The sequence below is a fragment of the Melanaphis sacchari genome, unplaced genomic scaffold (genome assembly GCF_002803265.2).
Source record: "Melanaphis sacchari strain LSU unplaced genomic scaffold, SCAv2.0 Contig7_pilon_pilon, whole genome shotgun sequence".
Taxonomy (NCBI): domain Eukaryota; kingdom Metazoa; phylum Arthropoda; class Insecta; order Hemiptera; family Aphididae; genus Melanaphis; species Melanaphis sacchari.
In genome coordinates, this window is record NW_020271560.1 from 142,589 (window position 1) to 166,067 (window position 23,479).

Consider the following 23,479-nt stretch of genomic DNA (forward strand, 5'->3'; position numbering starts at 1 on the left):
ATATTATAATTACTTACAGTTATAGTAAAACTGAGTCTAATGATAAATATTGATACATTCGTGTACAGTTAATGTACATATTTTATGGAAATAAATCTTCATTTACGGAAATAATATATGCACCAACAATAACTTTAAGGGAGCCAAACAGCATTTAACAGACTTCACACAGCCGAAAACCCAAATGGAATTTGTAAAATATTGTTTTAGTAATCGATCTGTTAGATGTCAACATTTATCCGTACAACTTTTTTGGAGTTTAAAGAAAGTTGACTCATTTTATTTATAGTTTGGTTATATTTGTATGTTCATAACAATAATATGTCTATTTATTATTTCGATATTTATAGTTTCTACACATATCTATGATTTTATCATAACACGAAATTAAATAAGTCAAAACACGTATTTGTTTTAAAAATTAATACATGACAATTTTAACAATCTATTTAAATACAGAATTGTTTTCCATAACTTATCTATTATATTAACTATAAATAAAATCTTTTAGCAACAATATTGTTATTGCTAATTATTTCTTATAATTTATTTATTTATTGGTAAAACTATGTATTTACTCTGGTATTCATTCTTAGAAATAAAAACAAGAGACATTTAAATTTCATTTATTAATTTCTATAGAAATTATTCATTAATAAGTTGTAATAACTAAAATAAATAATATAAGAAAATATTATTTTAATAAAATTAATTTTGATAGTTTTATTGCATACAGTTCAAAATAAAATACAAATTAACTGTGTCGCCGCAAAATTAAAAAAAACGTATTTAACAATATAGCTTCTTTATTTACCTAATTATTTAAAAAGCCAAATTCATAAACCTAATTCTTAAAAATTAAATAGGTATTATGTTGACTTAGGTTGTAGGTACAATAATAAATCTACCTACGTTTAAAATACGTTTTTAATTTTAAATTATATTAATAATTTATATTATAATTTATAACTATTAATTGTATTAATATTATAAAATAAAAAAAACAAGCAAGTATCTATGTGGTGTTAGAGTATATTGACTAAAATGTTTATATTTATTAACATGTATATACATAATATATATTAATTAATTTAATATAACTATATGAATATACTTATCATAATATTTAATAAAAACATACAATTTAATATTTTATTAAAGTTTGAGTGGAGCAGTATTTATCTCTACCAATCTTAAAATAATGTTTATAATTTTTTTCTTCGAAGATTCATCACTATCTACGAGTATATTTTAAATTATTATTTTTAAATTAAATGAAATTCAATCACATTAATAGAACTTTAATTACAAAACATTATGATTGACCTGTTTAAATAAAACATAAAAGTCCTAAATATGCAAAAAAATGTTACTATTATTATTTGTCTTTCATTAGTAAATATAATATTTAGATAAAACTGTATAAATCAAATTTTGATGTAATATATAATACTGACATTAATTCAACACATGTGTCATATCTTTGTTTAAGTAATGTTATTATAGCTCACATTAATTAACGTTCATACGCACCATATTATCATAGTAATCGAGTGTGAAAACATAATTTTTATTACGATTTATTTTGCAAATGTTGTATTTTGTGAATTATGTATTTATTATGTAAAACATTGTTTTAAAAGGAATATAATAGGATATTAATAAAGTGAAGTATGTACACATTATATGTTATGGCTTACATTTTAATAAAATACTAAAATGTCACAACGCGTTTTTATAACCAATAAATATGAATAGATACCTATTTACAATATTTTATCCCATCGAATGGTGAAAAAAATTTGTACTTTTCATTAATTATACAGTCAATATTTCATTTAATTTATCTCAAATAATGTAACTATAGTCAATTGATAATAGTATATATCTAAGCTTATATTTTCTTACTAATGTAATTATAAATAAAATACAGATAAAAAAATGTATGTATTTAACATATATGAAATTATTAAACTATAGGTATCTAATTTTTAAAATTACTTTAAATAAACTATTATTATATATAAGAATTATATTAGTATAAGTCATTTAACCATTGTTTATCGAATTCATAATTTTTATTTAATTTAAAACAATAATAATTTTAGTTTACAAATATTATAAGTTATTTTTATTTTGTACACACTCGTTTATCGTTTACTTAGCTATTTAATTTATTTTTTCATTCAAATTAAATACAAAAGTACAAAAATTAAGAATATATACAATATAGTTTTGTGATTAATGACTGAAATATGAAATATGAAAATTGAAAAAATGCTTAGGATTTAACATTTAATCAAAATCAGCTGTATTATATAATATTATACTGTTCTACTGTGGTGTAAATAATAATGATGTGTGTGAATAAGTACTATAAAGATATACATTCATATATATAGTATAGAACTTTATCAGATGGCAAAAAGAGTAAAACTTTCTTTCATAGTTCCTTGCGGTGTATCTCAAGAATGTGTGTTACGATATAGTAATAATTAGTTTCATTTTGATGAGACACGAATACAACTTCTGTTTTGGAGGTAATTGATACGAATTGTGATAGCGTTTTTAGAAGCTTGAAGAAAAACTTTAGAATTGAACAAAACCGGATTTACGTTTTAATACTACTATTATTATGTCTCGCAAAGAATGTATTTTATTCGTCGTACTATCAACGGTGAACGAAACAACAATGAGTAATATCAACTTATACCGCTAATGTAATAGACGCAAGCCTGCAAGATAAAACTTTCACTAAAGGTAAACATAATTCAACATGGAATTTTTCAGAAATAAAGGCTTATGAATATGAATGATTATATTATGTAAACCATGTTACGTTTGTGATTGAGAATAAACGAGAGGTTTTTCAGGTATTTTATTTTATTTTAAAGTTTTAACAAAATAAACCTTGACTAATAAAAATATCAATTAATTAAATAAATCACAAAAATATTAATTAAACTTAATTAACTGTTTAACAATTGAAATATGATCAAACTTTTATGAGAAATATATATTTTAGGTATTCAATAAATTATATTTATAAATATATACAGAGTAATTCATTAATTATACACTCTCAACTCTTCTTTTTTTAATAATGCAGTTATTTAAAATATGCAATTTTTAAACAAACATTAAGAATATATATTGAAATTATTGAGAATATTTTTCACTATAATTTGTTGAAAATTTTAATACGTCAAGATCAAAATCCAACGAGTTGTTTTGAATTATTAGCCTTATGTACTAAGAGTAATAAAAACAAAAATGGTTTAGAACATGAATTCCAGGCTATAATATTTAAAAATTTTAGTAATTAATTCACTAAAATTTAATTATTTGTAAAAATTCTTTGAATTTAACTTATTGTTTTTCAGTCTAGTATTTATACAATACTTGATATTATATTTAATTACATTATATTGTATCTAAAGATTATTTTCTTTAGTATACGCAATTTAATAACTCGAAAATTACTTATCCACATAAATACGAGTATAACACAATTTTCAAAAAATCACGTTCTTGACTATATTCAACATAAAATGGTAATTCTCATTTATAAAAACTTAAGTTTTTATTGCAACTAATTAAAAACTGAAAAAATGAACCTTAACCTGAAATTAAAAGTTTAAACATTTTAATATGAAAAATTGGTAGCTAAAAAATGTAAAAGGATAAGCATAATTAACGTATCGTATGTTATATTTGTATAATAAATAGTTGTGTATCTCCATAAACAAATTGAAAATACTTAATAATAAAAAGTGAATAAATAAATTAAGTTTATTTTTAAAGTATGACTGATTTTACTATCTGTGTAAAATTAAATTATATTGAACATTTAAATATCTAAAAAATAAAAATAACTTTTATAATTTATAACTATAGACCGGAACTTAAACCATAAACAAATATAAAAAATAAAATAATTCTTTACTTATACTCGGTGAAAAAAAATAATTTTTGTATTTTTAAATAAAATAATTTGATAACTAAAAATATTAACAGATATTTAAAAAGTTTTTAAATGACAATAATAAAAACAAACACATATACTTTAAAAATTGCATGATTTTAAAATATTACTATTCAAACAATTTAGTCTACAGACTACCACTATTAATTTAGTTGGCTAATTTTAAAATCTAAAAACGATATGTACCATATACATTTAATCACAATATTGACAACTAATGTCAATATTTTATTGGGTATAAAAACATAAAAATTATCAGGCTATTATTCATTTTGATATTATTTATTTCATGGTATAACATTAAAAAGTATAAAATATTTAAAAAATGAATTTTAAGATAAAATGCTATACAATTATAGTGCAATAAAAACCCTAATCATATTATTTCGTTACAATAAATTTTACCTAGTCTAAAAATCTGTATGCGATCTAATAGATCTGGAAAAGTATGTAATTTATCTTGGATTGAGTTTTTATAAGGGAAAAATACATACGCTTTCAACTTAATATTTATAAAAGCCAAAAAATATATACAAATAATTATTTAAAAAAAATTTAAAATTATGAAAATAAGAGTTGTTGTTAAAAAGAGAATACAATATGGAAATTAAAATTAACATAAAAACTGCATTATTCTGTTATATTTCAAGTATAATTTTATACATCACTGATATTTATATATACATTAAAACTTATACACTATAAAATTAAAATTCATAAACAATATTTTCGTATTTTATGTTACATTCACATTTTGATTTTTTAATAAGAAAAATAGGTTATTCAGTACTTAATATTTATATATCATGGTTTTCAACGATAATTATTTTATTACCAAATTTTAATACATAAATTTACCTAAAACGGTTAATATTAATTTATTTTAACTTACCATTTATGAAGATTATTAAAGTTTTGTATACAGTAAAATACAATATTGACCTTTTTATAAAATATACTTACTATAACAAAGGAAAACTTTTTCCAATCGAGTATAATAAATTATTACGTTGTGGTCATGCAAACTTATCTTTTTGTTTACATGTTCATAATTTTTTTATCGATATTTTAAGTTTTGGCGTAATTCCAACAGGGATGCTCTACTAAAAAAAATATATATTACAAAAATCATAAATAAATTAATATTCAATCAAAGCTGATCAAAAATATGCTTGTTTTATTTAAAACATCTTTAAATATAAGTTTTTGATTAAAACCGCAGATAAAAATAAACACTTAACGGTTATTCATTGAAAGTTAAATAAAAATGTTTCTATTTGTTTGTTTTTATGAAAACTTTGAAATTTTATACCACTGTAATAAATACCTTATGACGTAACTTTAACGAATATAAATATCTACTAATCTCTTTGAAAATCATTTCAATGTAATTGTTTAATAAAGAATAAAGTTAATACAAAATGAATATTTTCAGTTTAAGTTTTGTATTGTAAATATTATTTTACTATCTTTTGTTTTAATGTATTAATATGATTATTCTCAGCGGTTCGTACATTTATCGTTCTACATTTATTAGCTCGAATGGTTCTTTTAGATTTCTAGATAGTTTTGTAGTTATATCTTGTGGTTCTGATAAATAAAATTATTTTAAACATGCTTTCGTACTCATAAATTGTATCTACTTTCTTTGTAAGTCTTTGTAATTGAAGTTTACACGTTATTTTATTTATTTATTTTATGTATTATAGTATATACTTTTCAATACGAGGCAGTACTAGTATTCGTTGAATATACGTACTATATTCTTTCTACCTAAATACGAATGTGTCCAAACATCATAAGTTAGTAATTACATATTTTAACAATTCTAATAACCGAAATGTATTAATTGATAATATTAATAGTCAAAAGATCAAATTTAATTGTTTTTCTTATTTGTTAAAATTTTGGTAAATAATTGTGTCTAAATTATTCATTATCTAAATCATTAAAATTTGAATTATATATCCTTGTTTGTTTATATAAGAATGAAAAAAAAAAGACTAGATACAATATATCTAGTGTATAATTTTAAAACTTGGAGTGAATAAATATATAGACAAAAAATAAATAAATAAATATAGACTCAACATAATTTATAGTTTTAAAAGTTTAAAAGGTAATAAACATAACAAACATTTTGAATATCGTACATATATTTATTTTTTTTTTTGGTACTGTATGGAGCTATAATATTATAAATTAAATAATAGAATCGATAAAACCCTGTATAAAACAGTGTCTTTGAACAATAATCAAACAGACAACAGTCCCCATATTCCTTTCATATGCCTATGTCCGCATTGTTACTAATTTTCATGTTTTGAGTATTAACGAGAAACAGCTGATTAGATATATGAAGTACTCCTTAGATCTATTTAATTATTATTATTAATAATTTATTAACAATTAACATTTGCACGTGTCTTTTTACTTAAATTGTAAAATATATTATGTATTTGCATAAAATTCAATTTTTTTTTTAAATAACGATATATTATCATATATGTTTATTACTAACACGTTATGGTTGCTAAAAAAAAAATTTTAAATACTAATTTTTAAATATGCATATCATCTTTAGAAAGTTATATTTAAATAAGATTATTATCAAAAAACTTATTTTAAACTATAATTATTTTCTTTAAATTCTTATTAAACACAATTAATATGTTTTAATGATCTTATAAAATATTTTAGTTTTCATTATAAATAATGTTGTTATTTTAATTTTAAATATTAAATTAAGCTGTTAATTATTTTATTTTTAAGTTATTACACAAAGTACATTTTCATAAACACATTGAATTTATGTTAACTTGGATAAATTAAAATTCTTATGAACCTATCTAAGGTATTAACCTTAAACAATTTTGTTTTATGTATAATGCGCAGGTATAAATTTGAAAGTATAAATGTAAATAAAATAATAATTCGTTTAATGAATAAATATATTGTAGATTATAAAATTTCAATATAACTAAACTATCTTTATGTTTCTCGAGTAAAGTGTAGATGTAAACAAGTTATCAACATTATTTAATGTATTATTCTCTATCATTAATCTACAATGTCATGCATTGTATGTATTAAAAGCTATTATTTACATAATAATATTAAATTGTGTTCACTTGATTATTTCGTATAAATATCACGAGCACTTGAATGATAATATAACCTAAGAGCACAGTGTATAATCTACAATATATATATTTTAAAATCTTTACAAACTTCAATACATAGGTATTTTACATAAAAATATTAAGAAGTAAGTATTGAATCTCTATTTACTAATTAGTTATTAAACGTAAAACTGGTGAGTAAATGTATTTATTTGTATATTCAATAATTAAAATGTATTAAATATGCTGAGCATGGTATCTGTAAATTTGTTAATATTTTACAAGTAAACTAATATTATTATGTACAATGACTATTGTGCTTTCTCTACATATAATGGATTAGGAATTGTGATTAGTAGTCACTAATCATATATATAACAGTAAATTATGTGATATAGCTTGATAAAATGTATATTAACTTAAGGATAAAATATAACTATTAATTATAATCTAATTTAAATGGCTTAAAAATATATTTTAAACTTCGTCCATTATTTTTATAAATTAAGAAGTACTTATTCAAATAATTGTTAGTAAATTTAAGTTTCTTTTAAATCGCTTAAATATTGCATGTACATTACAAATATTAAATTAATTTAAAAATGAAATACATTACAATTATTTACTCGTCAAAAGTAAATCACCGACAAAATATTGTCAGTTAAATATCGCGTGACCAAAATATTGCAAAACCAATATATTGCATGGAATACATATCGCCAGTTTGAAATATAGCAGTAATTTAATTAAAAATAAATAATATTGATTATTGATTGATATTTTATAATAGTTATAAATAATTGTATAGAACTCATAGTACATAATATTGTCAAATAAATATATATATTAGGATTGATAAAAATTATGAAAATATGCATAATTTAATAAATTTGATATAAGTATTATAAAAAAAAAAATATGTATATTAATTAATAGAAGTATATATTAAATGAAATACTTTAGAGATGATCTTCAAAATCTTGATTATGGTAATCTACTGACTACTACTACTTTCTTTACTTGTTTTGCCCAACTGAGTATCTTCTTCTTTTTAATTGGTGTATTTAGATTTAACAGATGCAATAACAATATATGGAGGTATAATTTCTTTAAGATATATTAGTTTTGCGACATTTTTGTTGCGATATTTTGGTTACAATATGATATTTTACCGCCGATATTTTGTCAAAGTTAATATAAACAAACTATTATGTAGATATATATTTTTAATACATTGTTGGATATATTTAATAATTAAAGTTATAATGCTGACTATCATTAACTTTTATAATACAAATAATAGATATAAAATGTTTAAATACACATATAATTCTTTTAGATTTAAGTTGCTTTGTAATTGTATATCCAATTGTCAATTTGAATAAAAAAGACACAAATTTAAAATTGTATTTTCTTCCTAAAGCTAACTATAATTAATGTTCATATTATATTCCCTACCTTGATTAATGTGATTATTATTCGTACGTACGAGTAGTAATCATATTTTTAATATTTTCAAGTCTGTTCTAAATTTAAATTTAAAATCATTCTCCATCAGTCTTCGTTGTTTTTCTCTATATGATCGTGTGCTTAAATCGTTATAAATAATAATTTACCTAAACTCTTAAACGTCTCTGTTATAAATCATGTAAACTCTTTACGATAAATGACATTAAAAAAAAGGAGTCGAACCATATTTTCTTTGACATCTGTTTAACACACTATTGAAATAATATTCATATTTTTATAAATTAATTCGTAAGCTAGTTATAAAATATTGTTTTATGAATAAATATTTCAATATGCCTTGTCAGTATTTAAAACTATTAAATGTTATTAGATTCGTGTGTTATCCATTTATTGTAGTATAAATAAAAAAATAAAAATGAACTCTTTGTTTATAGTTTTAAATTTATATAATTATTATATTAAATTAATACTAATTAAAACAAATCTCAAACTTCTACTGTGTTATAAAAAAGTATACCAATTTTAAATATTTTCTTAAACAATTCAGTAAAGTAAATTCCTATTAAACTACAATTTTTAATAATATTGTACGGAGAAATTCTTATAATTATAAACACACATTATTTAAAAAAACACTAATTTAGTTTTTATTGAAATTTTCTTTTAGAAAAATATATAATCATACATTAAATTTTATATTTCTCTCATTGTTTTATTTATGTTTATTTGTGAAACTACTATTTACAATTAATCGTGCCTATGTTTTTAATAATCTAAAGCAGTCTATTTTTTTTTCTAAATATTTATATACAAAAAAAAATTATAGATAAAATTAATAAAGTATTACATTATTTTGTGGGTCACTTCTTCACCATTTCATATTTCATTTAAAAACTTTAAATATTCAATTAAAATAAATAAAAACTATTACTTTATTATTCATATATAATAGTATATCAATATTATTAAAAATGTACTCTTATTCTATTTTTTAAATTAAAAACAAAAGATGTTTTTTTTTTTTTTTAATATTGGTATGTAGTACAGTATTAGACATAGATATTAAATGTAATTAATTGAAATAAAAACAATTTTAAAACGCTACTATTTTTTAAAATTATCAGGATGTTTGCTGATCTAATTATATTTTTAGTTATTCTTATGTATAAGAAGATAAAATAAAATCAAACTTTAACAAAATTAACAAAACGTTAATTGAATAATATGAAATAAATATTATTGTAACAGTTGATAATATGATATGGCTAAGTGAACACACAAACAATCAAAAGTAATACAGGCATTTAAATAAAAAATCGTTTGATGAAGCAAAAAGTGAATAATAAATCTTGTAAAATAATTTACCAAAATAGAAGTAATAAGTAATAAAAAAAAAACTCTCAATTATAATGTTTTATAGTCATCTAACATCTTAAATATTTTTTATATTCTTAATCGACGTATGTTATGCTTTATAATGACGGGTTCCATACTATTTATTAAACCTTTTTTATCCAACGAAGTAGCTATTTTTTTTTATAAGTATTTAAAGATTATTAGCCGAGCAGATATTCAACATTTTGTGGGGTACGAGTACATCTGTAAATACTTATTAAGTACTTATATATAATATTTTCATAACTAATTGGGTATTCGTTTGAAATTTGATATTATAAATAAAAATTCTGAAATAAAATATTCTTCTACAAACTATAAAAATAAAAATGTATAATCTAATTTAAAAAATAAATAAGCTTTAAAATGATGGTAGTAAAAAATATTTTTTGAGACAATGAATATTTATTATTAAAAAATTACCACTATGTATAGTATGACTATATATACAATGTTATAGAATATATATATTCTATGTCACTTTTTTTTTTTTATTTAATAAGTTATTGAAAACTCAAAATACATTATAAATAATATTGATTAAATTTTCCTTTATCTGTTCTTACAAATGAAATAAATATAACTAAATAACATCAATAAATAAAAACTTATAAAGCCACCAGTAACCGCAACTTGGTTATAAATGTACGTTTGCTATTTTTATGGTATTTTTTTTTTTAACTAATTTTTCCTATGTAGGTACCTACTGTGTAAAGCAGTTGATGAAATCACGTAATACATGATCTCACTTCCCTTAACCCCTGGTAATTATTCTACGGGACATCGCTAGTACAATAAATGTATAGTGGGGTGCCAGGGTAATGGAAATTGATCATGCTACCTACGTAGTCCGGGGAATGAGTTAATTCGCCATGTGACCATAAACAACATTTTCTACGCGCACCTATGAATAACGTATTGGAGACACGTATAACTAGATACGCAACATCCCATCTGGGCCATTTCCAAATACCTTATTGGTAAACAATGATAAAATCCGATGGATCTTCACTATTATTTTACCTTATAACACGCTTAATCACGCAAAGACACATGTGAGAAAATAATATGACAATAATAGTGACTGGTCTGATATTGATTATTCAATAACGATATTTTATACCCGGCAGCGTAAACAAAGGTAAAGCAGTAGTTGTAGAGAATTTAGTAATATACAATGTGCAGTGTTCTTTAGTATTTAGACGCATTAGCATTGAGATCCTTAATTATACGATACGGGGCTACCATTGCAGTTGAATATTCATATTAATCACATTAATATAATGACGCCTGCTGGTTTCTTATTCTATTTCAAGATATATATCTACTTAAATTCTCTACTCCGAAAAAACATATGATCATTATTCATTACACATAGATTAACCACAGAACCTATATATTTTCATTTGATAGTTGTTTTAAAGTGTTTAATTTTTACTATTTAACAACTATATAAAATGTAGGTGTATTCTTGTTTCCTTATTAAGTGATCGACACCAAACTGGATGTTATTATTAATAAATTATAAACACACATTACTCATAATAAGGTAATATTAATACTTCATGAAGCTGGTTATATAGTTATGATATTATTTTGGGAATATATAGACTTCATCCATCGGACTATAATGGACGCACAATTTTTAAAATCTATAAAAAAAACATGAAATTCTACATAATAATAGAACGTTTTATCAAAAACAATAAACAATGCGTCTACTAGATTACACACAGTTGAAAAAATATTGATATTTAAAAATTTCAGTACTATTATTATTATTAATTGACAACACTGAAATTATTTTTATTTTATTATTTATTCGGTAGACCACTTGCATTGTAATTATCTTTTTATTATGCAAATTTACGTCGATGTGGCTATGCATATAACATAAGTTAAATTATTTAATAAAAAAAAAGGTTAAATTAATGAACGAATGTCTTATTTTCATATTTTTCTTAACAATTTTCAGAAGTGGAATTGAATAAATACAGTGCGTCGGAAAGTGAACGCTTAATGAATCGGATTGTTACTTTTTTCACCGTCCTCCATTTTTGTTTATTACGTATGTTTACAACATGAACAAAACTAAAAAAAAAGATTAAAGTAACCCAAATCAAAACTTTTAGAATCAAATGTGAATATATTAGATAATAAATGCAATGATCAACCATCAAATGATTTTCAGTCAGACAATTATGTAGAAAATAGCCGATGAATGACGTAAGCACAAATTACTACCCATAGAATGAAGAAACGACATCTCTCATTGCAAGTACCATAGATACAAGCGCATGATTAAACATTTTAATGACTCAAAACAGAATGCTTATGGAATTTTTAAAACAGTAACAAAGCAAAACGTCGAATTAAGTAACAATTGCCTCAGATTTTAATAAAATTATACCACTATTTAACAAATTAAGCGCGGGTTATTTAGCTCTACTAGTTACGAGTAGTGAACATTGTAGCTAATTTGTACCATTGGCTTTTAAATTTCAGTCGGTCCTTAACTTTAAAAATCCAACCAGCCATTAGTTTACATAATAAAATATTGACAATTAACCAGATTTCGAAAATCAATTTCGCAAGACGTTCGTCTATATAGTTATGACAGCTGATCGACGGAAAGATATGTCAAGCTGTGTTCAACTATGTAATGAAATGTAATGGAATATTACCACGATAAAATCCATTTGAGTACATTGATTGGACTGTCATTTTATGAAACAAAATATCAAATATTTAAAGGCTTGTACTTAAGGGATTTGTGTGTTAATCTGTTGAGCCGAAGTCGCGGGAATTTCAATGAACTGCTCCGTAACGTAATTGAATATGAACAACTATCGATATGTCCGTACCACCCGTATCCATTAACTTTGAGAAGTAAAGATAGTTCCTTACAAAAAAACGCTCTAATCTTAACGGCAAGTTAACAAAATGTTGTATAAAAAAGAAATCGGTAACCCAAGAATAAAATATACTTAAGCGCCATCGCCACTGCTATCGCGATCTTGCAAGAATTGTGGGTCAAGTCACATATTTCACCAAATTGTTCGAAACCAAAAATCAAAAAAGGAACTTGTTAGTCGTTATGAATGTGGATACCTTGCGTATCAAAGAGGAGCCTACCCGAAATAAATACAACTAGTCAAGGACGATAATGGTAAGACAAGTGGTCTTATGATTATAGAAGTGACAAAATTCAATCTTTAGCGAATGATTAACTGATGTCATACGAAGCACGAAATGAAATGCGCTTGATATCTTCGAAACCAATGTAGCAGTTGATAATAATATAATGCATTATAAATTTAATATTGTACTAGCCGGGACGATCATGATGAAAGCAAGTGCTATTTTGAGTAGAGATTTTTTAAAACCGAATTTACTAATAATACAATTAGCAATATTAATACCTTAATTAAAGATAATGAAGAAAGTGTTAACAATTTTAACGACATTTTATGTATTTTATGTATTGATGAAAATTAAGATAACTACACACCCAATTTGAACGATATATTAATTGCGACTGATCCGTTTTCCAAGCATTTTATAATATTAAAAAAAAAATTTTCAATTAACCACGAAACATCGGGAAATATTTCCCGATTTTTTTTTCGATAATAGCAAATTCTCTATATGACCTTATAAAACATGAGGCACTGTTTGTACTTGGTGAAAATGAACAGAATTTTTTTAAATTATTAACAGTTGTATTAACCAAGTCCCCGGCGTTAACTATTTATTCCCATGTCACTGTAACGAGAGTCACATTGTGACATAAGCTTGTTCAAGTTCAGCGAGTATTACTACAACGCTAAAAAAAAAGATGATTTATTAAAACTAGTATTTTATTTTAGTTTTCGTAGATCTCAAATGAATCTAAATTACATAGTTTTGAATTAAAATGTTTAGTCGTTGTATACGCAATAAAACGTTTTCACGTATATTTAGCAGAAATATTATGTTTCCAAGTCATAACCGATTGTGGCAGTTTCTGGCTGATATTAAAATTTAAATACATATATATTAAATTGGGTACTATATATACAAAACTATGATTATCCACCAAATAATGCACTGCCCGGATAAAATAATGCAACATATAGATGCACTTGCAGGTGTCACGGTATACTTGTTTAGATACCAATTTATTTTAACAAACACTTGCTCTTCGTTAAAATAAGAATGATGTAATTGTAAAAATTAGAAAAAAATTACAAAATGGTGATCATAAATTTTTCAAACTACGTAAAAAAAAAAAATCAAAGGTGTTCTATAGAGTCGAATGTTATAAGAACATACCACGATGACATTGCACGCGTAAGGTTAAATAAAGCTACTGAAATAATTTCACAGGTATATATTGGTTTTATGGTTTTCTAACATAAAAGAAAAAGTTATTATATAAGTAATTGTTTAAAATTTATAACGTTCTCAGTACCTAATGGTAAAAGAAAGGTTTTCTTCGGGCGAGACTCTTTCGCCCAAAAGTGACCTTTCGCTTTTCACTCACGTTTCGTTTTACCCAAATATTTTAAAGTTACTTTCCCTTCTCGTCCCAGAATATTATAGCGTTTTTGTCCACATTTTTTGTAATACATATTTGGGAAACACTTCATTATTTATTTGTATAAATTACTCCTCCAGTATTAACTATCTTTCCTATATCAATAAGTGCAGGCACTTCTTTTTAGTAGGATTAGGAGAAAGACACTTACGAACATTGTACCTATATTATATTTTTTCTCAGTCTGTTAATATCAAATACAGTAAATGTTGATACTGCGTGGTCATTTTGAGAAATTTACTTTAAACATTTTTTTCAGTTGTATATGTATATCTCTTACAGCTTTTCGTTTACATCCTACATCTAAAATTTGGCAATGAATATTTTTTAATCGTAAAAGTCGTGTTTTGTTCTTCAGTTGTTGAAATAAAAAAAATCAAACTTATCTGGATATATTAGTGCATTACAAATTTTAATAATACAACTCCAACAAGTAAAGCCGTATTTTTATTTGTCTATCCAAATTTATATTATTTAAAATTATTATATATTACTATACAAAATCCTCATTTACTTTCCAAGAATTCCATAATTTCACTTAAATGTATTAAAATCGTCAATAATATTAATTGAAAATTATATATATATACGTATATACATATTTATAAAGGGAACCGTTCTTTCTCAATTATACACATAGGTAATCTTAATCTAAACATATTACACAAGGTAATCGATAGTTTGTTAAAAATTGTCAAAATTTTTCTTATCGTACTACAAAAATTGAAAAAGTAGTGAACCTTTTATATAATCATTTTCAAATGTATTCTAAGCCCAAACAAATAGTAAGCGATCGAAGTACTGTTTTTACATATACTGTATTCAAACAGTTCTTAGAAAACTTATATTACTCAAATACTCGTAGCTGCAAGTACACCTTGAGTTAACGATCATATAGAAATAGTAAACAAATCTATCATACCAATATAAGCTAAGTTGACGTAACTTTAAATAAATGGGACCAAGTAATTAAAAAAGTCAAGTTTGCACTTAACAATAATGTGCTTTCAGCGTCAAAGCAAAGTTCCACTAAAAAAATGATCATACGAGTGCGGCGGAGCGTATGACAAAGGTACAAAAATCGAGCGCAAAATACGTATAGTATATTGCGAAACACAAGGAGCCAACCATATATATATAAAGAAGATGGTTATGTCTTGATAACTAATGAGATGTTACTGTTAGATGTAATACAAAGTTAATTCCCAAATTTAGAGGACCATATGTTGTTAGAAAAGTTTTAAATAAAGAGAAATACGTTAAGGATGATATTCCAAGAGCTTCAAAGTCTATTAAAAGCATAATTGGACAAAATCGAATAAAACCATAAGTTAAATTTAGTTAATTTATTTTTGTGCTTAGTAAAAAATTAATATTATTATACTGATATGTATAATTATTATTTATTTTATTTCTCTGATATTTATAAATTATTTAATTATATAGTTTTATTATGTACATTTTTATTTTTGTTTTTTCTCAAAAATTCTTGATTATACTATTTGTTTTATATATATATATGTGTGTGTATTTACAAAAATGTATTTAGTTGTTGTTTGTTACAGAAATACAAAGATCAGGGTTTGTCGAATTTGTTGGTACTATTATTATTATTAGTTGAAAATACTCATTATTTTTATTGTTTTGTTATGCCATAGGTCAACCACGTGTATTGGTAACTATCTTGTTATTATGCTAAATTATGTCGACGCAACATAATCAGTTATAAATGTGACATATGTTTTGTTATTAAATAAAAAGGATGAATTAATGAATTAAGAAACAAATGACTTAATTCCATTTTTTTCTTAACAGTTTAATACACAAAATACATAACTAATAATTATCATGATAGTACAATGTTCGATGATAAGTTTATATTTACACCACACTATATCAGTAACATGCACGTACTAAAAACGCATTCTTTCGTAAAAAGCCATCCTAAAAATTGATAGAAAAATCTTTAGGTTAGAAACTCCTGTCTAATCACTTGGAACACGTTCATAATCATAAACAATTACAATATATTATTTTAATTATGACATTTCCATGGCGTTTAATATAACCACTTCAACAACTATCCACTAAGTACGGAGCAAAATGCCATTCGATTAATTGCGCTCCGTCCACATAATGTCAACGTACATACAATGTGGGTCGCAAACAATAGCCGCCTAACTTCCGGTTTACCATTCGCACGTACTAACGTAAAAACGATCTGTTACCATTGCATTCATCGTATATTATGTCGTAACTCGCATTTATATTTTCCTCAAGTAAAAAAAAAAGTGAGCCTTTTGATAAAATTTGCTATTTAAAATTATTATTATTTTTTTAAATACATGCGCTAATTATTACACTTATTTCATAGACATCTATCAATTGTTGACGATTGTCAAGACATAAAATTAGAATAATAAACATATATAGAACAATACTATGATTATGACATTTTTTTAAAACTCATAACCCTACATTTTGAATGCATTCGTTACCGATTGATACACTGAGTTGTGAAACATCAGTTTTGATATATTCCTCATTTTAAATAAAGTACATTGTATCACTTCTCTTCCCATGCAACTTTAATTCCGTTTGTGCAAACACGATTAGCTCATTGGCACGTACACAGGGTAAGCAGTGATGCTCTTGCATACTCTGAGACTGGCGATTTTTTAAAGTGTATAATATGAACAAAGTCCCGCAAAAAAATATTTTTGGAAAAGAAAAAGAACAACAATTTTGTATATATGATCTATATTTATGGCTAAAAAGACACGTATTGTGAAATTATTATTAACTTTTTGTTTTTAATAAACACGTCTTTATAAAAAAATGTTTTGAATTTTTAACATAAAAAAAAATAAAAATCATTGATAATGAAAATTGATATCATATTTTAAGGTAATATTATGAGCATTAGTTTTATTTTTGAGGAGTTCATTTCATTAGCCACATACCCCATAACCAAATAGTTTATTCACGCTTATGGTTCAGTCTCATTATAGAGTTCATTCTTTAATCAATTATTATAATAATAACCTAGCCCCTGTTGGTGATTTATTATCATTTATCACATTTAAATAATATGTACAATAGTCTGATCATTTAATGTAATATTTAGCCTAACTGCTTGTTGGGCTCGACACATATTGTTTAATAACCTTTTTTGTAATACCCACAATAAAATTTCTGCAGGTCCAAATTAATTTTTTTTTCAAGTTGAAAATTAAAAATATATTTTTATAAAGACGTTTTTATTGAAAATGAAAATAATATAATAATTTCATAATTTGTGTCTTCTAAGCCATAAACGTAGGTCGTACATACAAAATATGTTGATATTTTTTTCTTTACCAAAAGTTTTGTTTTGAGGGACATTGTTCAATGTTCATATTATATAATTTTCACTAAAAAATTGCATGCCCCAGAGTATGCAAGCGCATAATTTCTTACTCTGTGTGCACGCTAATGAGCTGCGTATGTATGCACAAACGAAAATTAGTTGCAAATTCTAGCATGAAAGGGAGGAGTGATACAATATACTTAATTTTAAATAAGGGATATATCAAAATTAATGTTTCGCAACTCAAAACGTGTCAATCGAAGATGAACGCATATAAAATATTAGATTGTAAGTTTTAAAAAATGTCATAATGTTAGTACTGTTGTACATCAATATTTAATGATAAGTAAATTATTGGTATTTTTGATATTTCATGGGGGAGTTTTCTTCACAGCAAATAATCCGGTGGTGAAAGGTTCGTGGCAAATAGTCCGGCGGTGAATCCGAATGAATGAAAAATATCCGGGTTCGAAATTATTATCAGATGCTTAAAATACATGAGAAAAAATACTTTTATACTTTGAAAACAATGTTTTAAAATGTTGTAATGCAATATTTGGAATTATTACATATCTATGGTCAAATAATTTACAAATAGCATAGTTGAAATTTTTGACTAAATAATTTATACATTTTTAAATCATCAAAAATATACATAAAATTATTCACCTAACATGACAATAATAATATTATTTCCTTTTAATAATAAAGTTATTCAAATTCTTGTTTTTGGAAATTTAAATGTATATAAGAAGTATAAATATTTCTAACAAATACGTTTTTACACCATTTAAAGATTATCCAGATATGATAGAAACTTAATTGTTTCAAATGAGAAAGACCTTTTTTATTTAAATTGTATAACAGAAAATTTTTTTGAAAATTTTGATATATCCATTAAAGTAAGTAGTTAAGTTAGGTATTAAAATATATACATTATTGATATTATAAGGCTTTAAAAACGATTTTATAAAAATATAAAATAGATGTAATAATAAATCTAATATTTATTTAAAACTTATTTGGATTTAAATACATCAACATTTTCAAAAAGACATGTGATCAATCATTTACAAGAAAAAAGGATGGTTATCTTTTTAACATAAAAAAGTTGTTATCGCTAAAACAGTAACTTTTTAAGTGGTATAAAAAAATCTTAATATTTGGAAATATAGTCCTAAAGTACATTAAGACTTTAATAAATTTATTATCTAGGGAAAAAAAATAGGAGTCATGTATTAAAATCACCATGTATATTATAATATCAATGTGCGCTGTCGAGCTCTTAGCTGGCAGTTGACTCGATAACTCGCACCGTACAACGATTAAAAAATACAAAGATTATATACACAAGAGTCAATAAATAGGGTGACCTATAAATTATAATATAAATAACACCAAACACCGGTTTATAAAATAATAATAATAAAAGTATAATATTTACTATCAATCGATATTATATTTATATATTTATTATATATATATTAATATATATATATATATATATATATATATAAATTTTTTGTGACTATCAAGAAGTTCTCTCAATATTACATACACATCGCACGTAAATAATAATAATATAAAAACTTATAGATCCCGGTAATAGGTGTCGATGTGAACGGCGGCGGCAACTCGTTGGCGGCTAAAGTGCTATATCGGCTGTTACCGTTTATCAGTCCGACAGTCAAAATAGCTATCCAAGGATGGACGTCGGACAATGACCTATAAAATCACCGAATAAAGATATAACATTCGATTATGATATATAGAAATATCTCTGGGTCGAGGTTAGCGGCGCGACACATTACGTATATAATATATATGTATATATCGCGGACATAATAATAATAATAATATAATATACATGCTGTATTAACAATCCGATGATCACGCTACGATTTCACACTTCACTCTCCTTAAAAATATGCTATGGAGTCGAACGAAAGTTATGAAAAGAAACGTGCATGAAACACATCAGATACGACCGGTCACATTGAGTCCAACGGGATGTCAATCTAAATATGACGTCGGTAACAATGACACGATGGGAACACTTCAAAGATAAGTATAATAGAAGCTTAATAATAACGATACATGTCGCATGGGTTAAGGCGATTCCACAAGTTCGCAATAAAAATGGAGGCGACTCAAAATGGACACGGCCCCGACGTTCACACGAAGACGGAGACGAACTGGATTTAGATAATATGACGAGTGAGCGCGGTGTCGACAAAGGCTATAGAAGAAAAGTTCAATGCATCCCGCGATTCCGCCGACCGGTTCGGACCGTGGAAAGGCGGAGGCGTGAACAATCAGGTTATAATAGACTTAAAATAATACTATTAGTTTTTTTTATAAAATATTACTATACATTACTAATATTATAATAAACACATTTAGTATAAAATTTCCTGCTATTAATACATGTACTTCGTGAATATATTATTTAAAGGGTTTTATCATATATTTCTTAATTTTTAAAAAACTATAAAAAATATATTATTACTGTCTGGAATTCCCACATTTCTGATGATTCAAGGCAGCTTGAAAGAGATTAGCAAAAGTTTTTGTGTTTTACCAGTTATGTACTTAAAATTCCTTGCGTGTTACATGATTTATACCCTAGTTGCTAATAATATCAGCCTACCTTCTTTTGCTGAATGTAGACGAGTATTAGGTTCCTTGGTGAATTTTCAAGTAATAAAACTGAGTAATCTTCCTTTGTATCACTAATATGTATTAAGGTATCTCAGCGTCCATCACGGTTCACTGTTCCTACTTATTTTTTATGTAGCACATTCCACTATTAGTTAAATGGCCAACAAGCTCAGTGTGTGACTTTAATTTAATTTCAATTTTAATTTTAATTTATATATTCTTACTTGTTTGAAAAAAAAATGTGTTGTATTCATAAACAAAATTGTACACGACATGTTATTTGGACAATCACTTGCAAGAAGTGGAATTTAATCTAGATATAGCAAATATCACACACTCAGTACTTTAGCCATTCTATGGCTACATCCGAATTATTATACGTTATTAATTCTTACTTTGGTCTGCCCGACATACTGTCATCTTTCAAATAACATGTAGTTAATAATTGTTCATAAACACAATATACATTTTTGTTTTTCAAAAAATTAAGAACATATTAATTAAAATTAAAATTAAAAATTATTTTAAATGATATCTTCCTTTCCACTTTTTTAGACTTAAGACTGGCAGTAACAACTTAATTGCTGTACTGATGTGGTTAAAAATACTACATTTTTAAATGTCTTGTTTGATTTATAAATGTTTTAATTTTTTTAATTATGAAATATAATATTTACTTATTTTGGTTATAATTATAATATTGTCTATATTGTCATATCCAACGCTATATTGATTATGTGATTATTAACAACATATTTTCAATATATTATTTTATTTTTTCTGTTATTGGAAACGTTATATACATAAAATAATATTATTTAATACACATTTTATTCTAATAACTTTATTATTTTTAAATTGTGATATCACTATACTTAAAAATATTATTCTGATATGATTTTATAATTTTAAAATAAAAATATTTATAGATTGAATAAGTCAATATGAAAATTAAAAATGTAACATTTTTAACCATATCAGTAGCTACAACAACAATTGTGTTAAGTAAAATTTTTCAAGGCTTGTAACCTAGAAAAACCATTGTACAATATGGCATGTAACTCGAATAGACTCCTTCAAAAGATAGCTTATAATTTAAACTTTATAATTTATTTTTATTTTTCTGGTATGCAATTTCGGATATACGCCAGTGTTGACCTTATTTTTACTTTTTTATGTATTTTAATAAATTTAAATATTTAAGTTATGTAATATTTATTTTTTAAACATTAATTGAACATCATACTTATGTATTAAAGGTTCAACCCATATATTATATCAATAAAATACCCATATTGAATAACCAGGATGTATGTATAATAGTAAATAAGGTTATAAAAAATATTATTATGTTATATTTATTGACAAATATAATATAATTTAATCGAAACATATGTGTACATCAAGAAATAATTTGATTAATCATTATATTTATTATTAAGATATTTTCTATTTTAAGAGTTTAGTGAGCATAATAGTAACAATTATTAATTGATCGCTTATATTTAATTTTGATAATATGTATCTATATTAAAATAAATAAAAATCGAGTAATTAATACTTAAATAATGTTTTGGGTAAACATATGTTGTACATTTTATGTAAATAAATATTCATATTTCGATTTGAATACAATATTCAATTTTTTTTTAAAAAAAAAAAATGTTTATTCGAAAATCTTATGTTTACATATTTTGAAAAATTATTTAATAGAAATCAACACAGTAGTTAACTAAATAAATAAAAATACTTTTTCTAAATGACGTAATTTTTTTTTAATAGTTTAATTTAAGTATAGAATTTTAAAAAGTTTTCTATTTCGAAATTTAAAATGTAAATATTGAGCTATTTAAATTATTAAAAACCTAAAATTAACATATTTTACTAAAATTTACTCTCATTCATAGTGTAAAAAATATGTTTCTATAACAATTGAAGTCAGTATTTCATTTTATTTTCGTGTACATAATTTAGTAAAATTTAGTTACGCCTTCTTATAAAATATTTTTCTCATTCATAAATAAATTATAAGTTGTATTTATAACATTTACTTACTTCCAACTATAATTCTTTCATATTCAGAAAAAGTATTCTTAATTATTATTACTTATTACTACCATGTCATTTTAGATTCTTTATTTTTTTTTGTGTGTTTGTGTATGTGTGTGAGTGTGTGTGAACAAAATTTCGAGATATAAAAAAAAGTTCCAAAGCTACATTAATCTTATTTATTACTTAGATATAAATTATATTTTATATAAAACATTTTTAGATTTTTTTTTATTAAATTTCAAGAAAGTATTAAAAACTATTAATACAACGAAGAAAGAGTTAAATTACGCAACGATCAACAAGCATTCATTTTCAAAAACATCTTTATTATTTTTTTAAGTATTTAGCTGCATTAGGTATAATTTTTTTAATGTGATTATTCAAAATCGTATTAAAATTTGAAGCAAGTATAAATCAATAATTTACATCCAACAAGTATATTGTTATGTAGATACTTAGCTAAGATGATCGTCTTGTCAATCGTACTAATTTCATTAGTCATTATGTCCCACGGACTACAATTTAGAACAATGTATATCATAAGCAATGGTTATTATTTTGTGATTTCAGGTTTACCTGAAAAGTTTTTAGAATAAATGACTATTAATTAAATTATTATTATTATGTACACAAAACCACTTGTCATTTAATATATTTCCTCTATCTTTATTACCCTGTTGAGTATTTAATGAAATGTTAAGCCTACTCAAGAGTTATTGAAGAAACTTAATAAAATTATTTCAATTAATTACTCATGATTATTATTTGTTTTAAGTTTACTCTTTAAATTTTTCCTTAATAATGTTTAAAATATTGAAGTACTCAAATCCATGTTTATCGACCTTAAAAAAAACCTTAGACCATGA

General features: G+C 23.8%; 1 protein-coding gene across 1 annotated transcript in view; it reads right to left on the bottom strand.

The window, feature by feature from the left end:
- The window catches only part of LOC112601842 (glutamate receptor ionotropic, kainate 2), a gene marked incomplete at its 5' end in the record, with an annotated part of 167,246 nt that overhangs the window by 127,850 nt on the left and 15,917 nt on the right, over positions 1-23,479 (bottom strand).